The sequence below is a fragment of the Podarcis bocagei genome (assembly GCF_964188305.1).
Source record: "Podarcis bocagei genome assembly, chromosome: 3".
Classification (NCBI taxonomy): Eukaryota; Metazoa; Chordata; class Lepidosauria; order Squamata; family Lacertidae; genus Podarcis; species Podarcis bocagei.
The window spans coordinates 95435389-95441388 of NC_138127.1; positions in this window are offsets into that span (position 1 = coordinate 95435389).

Sequence of the window (6000 nt, forward strand, 5' to 3'; positions counted from 1 at the left end):
TTCCCTTGTTTATGTGTTTGGTAACACAAGAAAATCTTTAATAAAAGCTAATTAAGAAAGCAAAGCAAAGCAAAACAAAACAAAACATGGCACATCAAACCAAGGTATGGATGGGCTGTAAGCCTAGCCTTTAGTGAGTATTTGTGTTGCTTCGTTTGGATCTGGGAGACCTGAGTTCTAGTCCTCCCACAGCCAGGAAGAGCATTGGGTGACCTTTGGCCAGTCACCTTCTCTCAACCTAACCTTCCCCATAGACTTGTAAAATATAAATGTAATGAATGAAATTAATATTCTGAGTGGGGAATTCCCACACCCCTCGCTCCAGAATTTTGCTAGACTGAATGCACAAGCAAGATGGAGTTCTGTATATTCCGCAGCTGCAAAACACTCAAAATGGATCATTCTTCTGCTGTTGCGGCAGGTTATCAGAAACAGGAGACAGATCTTATCGGCAGTTTCTTAACGGTGGCATTAAAACTTTTAAAGTTCCCGGTTGAGAAATCGATGGAGGCATAATTAACTCTGATTTACGTTCCGAAGGCATTTGTATTCCTGCATTAAGGACATGTTCCATTATGTTATCTACAGAAGTGTCGATTCATTCTCCGGCGAGCCCATGCAAAGTGTCTCGCTAATTTCCTCCTTTTCTATAGTCATAAACTGGGAGCGTTTCAGTGCTATGTATCATCTTGGATTGGAAAGAAATGGCTTGCTAATTTCTTCCGCGAGCGGGGCTGCAAGCTTCCAGGCTGATTTAACCAGAAAATAATAATCAAAACTGAAAGTGTAATAACATTGTAATGAGATTATAGGTGTGTTTTGCAAATAAAGGCTTGAGGCTTGGCAATGAGGAGGGGAGGAAATGTGTAAGAACCAAAGACCGCATTTGGTTTTTATGACAGAATGAAATCTATATTTTCATTAAGGCAGCTATGATAAGTGAAATTGATACCCCCTCTCACACACTCCCCTACCGGAGAAAAATCAGGGCAGCGTTACCATGTTTCATTTTCTTTGCATGGGAGAGTACTGGAGACTTATTTACATAGCATTTAGGATCCACTAGTAGTGTGTCCTGCAACAAAATGTTGCAGTGTGGCGTGCTCCTTGTTCACAATTTCATCCATTCCCCCTACAGTCTGAATTCCATGGTTACTGAGCATGTTCACTGAGCTGTTTTGAGGCTTCCCCCTCGCTTGAGCAGAGCGGGATGGGTTTGTACTTAAAAAAAAAGAAAGAAAATATCTTTTGTTGGAAGATTTTTGTTGACATTTGAGAATTCTCAGAAGCTTCTGGTGGAGAGAAATGCCACTTAGAGGAAATAAAGGAGATGGAGACAAAAATCGCTTGTTGTAATGAGCAGGGTGATTATCTGAGCCTTAAATTCCAAGGCAAGTTAAATTAAGGAAATACATTTCACTGTTGTTTAGCAAACTGATGGAAAAGTAAGAGATTTCGAGTCAAGGCAGACATCCTGGAGTTGCAGCCGTCTCTGTCTGTCTCCTGTGGATGAAGCACCTAAGAAGCTCAGAAGAGTCGGGCTGCGTCAGATCAAAGACCTGCCCAGTTCAGCATTCTGTTTCTACAGTGGCCAACCATATCCCCTGCACTTGATCCCTGGAATCTCCTGGGCATCCCATGAAGCTGAACGCGGGAAGATTCAGGACTTCGTCATGTTGCACATCATTAAACAACAGAACCACTAAACCACAGGAAGAAACAACGGTCACCAATTTGGATGGCTTTAAAAGATTGGACAAATTCATGGAGGAGAAGGCTGCCAATGGCACGGATAGCTATGTGTGGTGTAGTGGTTAAGAGCGGTAGTCTCGTAATCTGGGGAACCGGGTTCGCGTCTCCGCTCCTCCACATGCAGCTGCTGGGTGACCTTGAGCTAGTCACCCTTCTCTGAAGTCTCTCAGCCCCACTCACCTCACAGAGTGTTTGTTGTGGGCGAGGAAGGGAAAGGAGAATGTTAGCCGCTTTGAGACTCCTTCGGGTAGTGATAAAGCGGGACATCAAATCCAAACTCCTCCTCTTCTTCTTGCCTCCATGTTCAAAGGCAGCAATGCTTCTGAATACCACTGGCTGGGAATCGCAGGTGGGCAGAATGCCGACACGCTAATGGTCTCCTTGATGGCTTCCCAGGCACAACTGGTTGGCCACCGTGGGAACAGGATGCTGGACTAGTTGGGCTACTGGCCTGATCCTGCAGGTTCTTGTGTTCTTATGGTATTCACATGGCCTCTGAGATTGGAGGTAATGTAGTCCTCATGACTGGTGTGGCGTTCATACAGAGCCCCTGGTCGTCTCATGGACTATTGACCCGTACACCACTCATCCGCCGCCACCAACCAGGTCCTCCCCGGTAAATGACTTAGTCTCAGTCAGGTTCTGAAGTTAACAATGAAGAGAGTAGTTTGTTGCAATCACAAATAAACTTTAAATGCATTTGAAACACTGTTACCTTTTACCCTCTTAGTCTTATTTTATCCTGTCTCTAACTCTTCTACAGGGATGCAGGTGGCACTGTGGGTTAAACCACAGAGCCTAGGACTTGCCGATCAGAAGGTTGGCAGTTTGAATCCCCGCGACGGGGTGAGCTCCCGTTGCTCGGTCCCTGCTCCTGCCAACCTAGCAGTTCGAAAGCACGGCAAAGTGCAAGTAGAGAAATAGGTACCCTCCGTCAGGAAGGTAAACGGCGTTTCCGTGCGCTGCTCTGGTTTGCCAGAAGTGGCTTAGTCATGCTGGCCACATGACCTGGAAGCTGTACGCTGGCTCCCTCAGCCAATAAAGCAAGATGAGCGTTGCAACCCCAGAGTCGGTCACGACTGGACCTAGTGGTCAGGGGTCCCTTTACCTTTACCTAACTCTTCTACCTCCCCTCACACAAGAACCAACTGCACTAACTGTCTCTTTATTTCCATCTGTCTTCCAGCTGTTTCCCAACTGCTTCTTCCTAACTAACTAACTAACTAACTAACTAACTAACTAACTAACTCAGCACTAAACCTTGGGCTAAGCACTTTTTTATAAACAGGTAGGCTCCGCCTCTGGCTTTTCTATTGGTCTACCTATTAACTCTTTCTCTCCCCCTATACAGATATTTACAAAAGAACGGGCAAACGCCACAACTAGTAGCTATTGATAGACTTAACCTCCATGTGTTTGTCTCATCCTCCTTTAAGGCCATCACTACATATTGTGGCAAATCCCTTAGTTTAGGGATCCCGTGAGATGAAGTGCTTCTATTTATCTGTCTTGAATCCATCTTCAGATGTTGATGGACCATAAACCCCACAATTCCTGACCACAGGCTGGGACCACGCTGGCTGGGAACATAGGAACAGCACAGGAACCTGCCATATACTGGATCAGACCATTGGTCCATCCAGTTCCACACACCCTGGGGTGACTAGAAGCAACTCTCCTGCATTTCAGTCAGGGGACATTCCCAACCCTATTTGGAAAGGCCGGGGATTGAACCAAAGACCAGTCTGGCAGTTCCTTCTGCCATATAAAAGCGCAGGCTTACCTGGAACCCAAATACATAATCCAGACCAGCCTCCCCATAGTGCTATAACAGCAGCCTTTAAACCACTGTGGGGAAAAGAGGATGGGACGCGGGTGGTGCTGTGGGTTAAACCACAGAGCCTAGGGCTTGTCGATCAGAAGGTCGGCGGTTCGAATCCCCGCGATGGGGTGAGCTCCCATTGCTCGGTCCCTGCTCCTGCCAAGCTAGCAGTTCGAAAGCACGTCAAAGTACAAGTAGATAAATAGGTACCGCTCTGGTGGGATGGTAAACGGTGTTTCTGTGCGCTGCTCTGGTTCTCCAGAAGCAGCTTAGTCATGCTGGCCACATGACCCGGAAGCTGTACGCCGGCTCCCCTGGCCAGTACAGTGAGATGAGCGCCACAACCCCAGAGTCAGCTACGACTGGACCTAATGGTCAGGGGGAAAAGAGGTGGGTTGTCAGGCTTCGGGGAATCGGCTCTCCCGCCCCCCCCCCCCGCTTACAAATCGTTTAGCCTTTCCAAATGCTCCACTGTATATTTCCTTTTAGTCTGTGGGGAATGAAAATGATTACATGTTTAATCAGCGCATGGCACCCCACAACGTGATTAGATTTCCCTTTGCTAATTTTTCAGCGGAGGCTTAATAGCCGCTTGTGATAACGAGAGCTCCTATTAACAGCGTTTTCGTGGGTTCCTATATAATAAGCCACAGTACTGAAATTAAAACCCAGCTACACTTACAATTATTGTGGGAGATGCATTTTTTCTTCTTTTTAAAGACAAATCAATCAATCAATCAATCAATCAATCCAACGACATTTTCACAATGATGCTAAGAATATTTTTAAAAATCTGGAATGTGTCACTCATATATCCATATATAATGTATGAAAACTACGTTGGGGACAAAGTTGGGTTCCAGAAAGTGTGACATTCTTATAATCTGGCAGACCTGGTTTCAGGCAGTTGGATTTCAGCAATTCTAGTCCAGCCAAGGCAGAACTCAATGAGGTCATAAGAATATAAGAAGGGCTCTGTTGGATCAGACCAATGGCCCACTTAGCCCAACATCCTGTTTTCACAGTGGCCGACCAGTTGCCTGGTTCCTCGGGAAGAGGAATTGGCTGTTAAAGCCCTAAACGGCCTCGGCCCAGTATACCGGTACCTGAAGGAGCGTCTCCACCCCCATCGTTCAGCCCAGACACTGAGGTCCAGCTCTGAGGGGCTTCTGGCGGTTCTCTCGCTGTGAGAAGCCAAGTTACAGGGAACCAGCCTTCTCGGTAGTGGCACCCGCCCTGTAGAACACCCTCCCACCAGATGTCAAGGAAATAAACAACTATCTGTTTTATTATGTTTTTATATATGCTGGAATCTGCCCAGAGTGGCTGGGGCAACCCAGTCAGATGGGCAGGGTATAAATAAAATAAAATAAAAATAAATTAAAAAATAGGATGTCCCTATTTTCATTGGATAAATGTTGGAGGGTATGTGATTCGGACCTCAGATCACTAGAGTGGCACAATTTTGGCACGTGTGTGCATTTGATATGGTAATACACCCTCCACTCTCAACGCCTAAAAATCTGCTTTATTCACTGTTGCCAAACACAATCAAGAGCTCTGGCAAAAACAGAGTTTTCTAAATTGCTTGTGCAACACCTAAATTAAAAAACACACAAACCCAAACCTAAGAGTGGGATGTGGGTGGGGGTTGGGGGGCTTGATCAGTTCAGTCAGGTATAAAAATGCCTCGTTCTTCACGTGGCTGAAGTCTCATCATTATTAAAGCTCTCCCAGCAATAACAGAACATGATGAGAGCAACTCAGGTAAATAAAAATCGGGGGAATTTCCCCAGGGGAAATACTTCAGCTGCGACAAGCTCTCAAGAAGCTGCTTTTGTAATTCTTGCAGCATATTTTGAGTTTGCAAGGTGCCAGGCATTGTTTCCTTTTATTTGAAAAAATAAAATGCTGTCAGTACATAGGAAGTTGCCGCCGGGTTGCCATTGCCCAGGAAAAAAACAGCCTCTACTCCTTTTCCTCTAATGGAAGTTTGATATGCAGAAGTCAGCAAGAGATGCTGTTCATGGCATGGGTGGTTTCTTGTTGTATCTGTCGTTTTGTTTCCTCCTTTCTTGTTTTTCTTTTTCTTTTGTTTCAAGAAATCTGCCGGGCCAAATCAGACAAATGATTGATACAGCTCAGTACTATCTCCAGTCAGGGATGTAAGGAGGCAGCGGTTTCTTTTTCTGACCTGTATTCCTCACATTCTTTTTTTATTTTATTAAAAAAGATATTTATTAAGATTTTCAAAATATTACAAAATAAAAAAAGAAAAAAGAAAAATACAAAATAAAAATAGTTAAAAACAATTCAGTCTTTCAATCACTTATCTTTCATTTGCTTATTTCCCGGACCTCCTCACGCCTCCCTTTTCTGTATTCCAGTTCAGTTTGTTAGTTCAGCAAATCCCTTGTATTCCTCAC